This window comes from Austrofundulus limnaeus, unplaced genomic scaffold (genome assembly GCF_001266775.1).
Source record: "Austrofundulus limnaeus strain Quisiro unplaced genomic scaffold, Austrofundulus_limnaeus-1.0 Scaffold1395, whole genome shotgun sequence".
NCBI lineage: Eukaryota > Metazoa > Chordata > Actinopteri > Cyprinodontiformes > Rivulidae > Austrofundulus > Austrofundulus limnaeus.
Genome location: NW_013953797.1, coordinates 14,105 through 14,323, shown reverse-complemented (window position 1 = coordinate 14,323; position 219 = coordinate 14,105). Strand labels below are relative to the sequence as shown.

At 33.8% G+C, this 219-nt stretch overlaps 1 protein-coding gene across 1 annotated transcript in view; it reads left to right on the top strand.

The window, feature by feature from the left end:
• stab2 (stabilin 2) overlaps nt 1-219 on the top strand; it is a gene marked incomplete at its 3' end in the record, with an annotated part of 49,245 nt that overhangs the window by 47,049 nt on the left and 1,977 nt on the right.

Genomic DNA, 219 nt, shown 5'->3' with positions numbered 1-219 from the left:
TCAGTTGTCTACCAGATCAAAATCAGCAAAGGACAAAAGGAACAAATAACCAAATGGGTCCATCGCAACCAAATCAAACCTTACAAGACGTTTGATAATCTGACAAAAGATCAAGATCTTGTCACTAAATCAGACAATCTTCAATCAAAAACACCCTAAAAAGGTAATTAGGTCCTTAAAACAGATCTAAAAGAGAAAACTCTTGTAAAACTTAGAAAC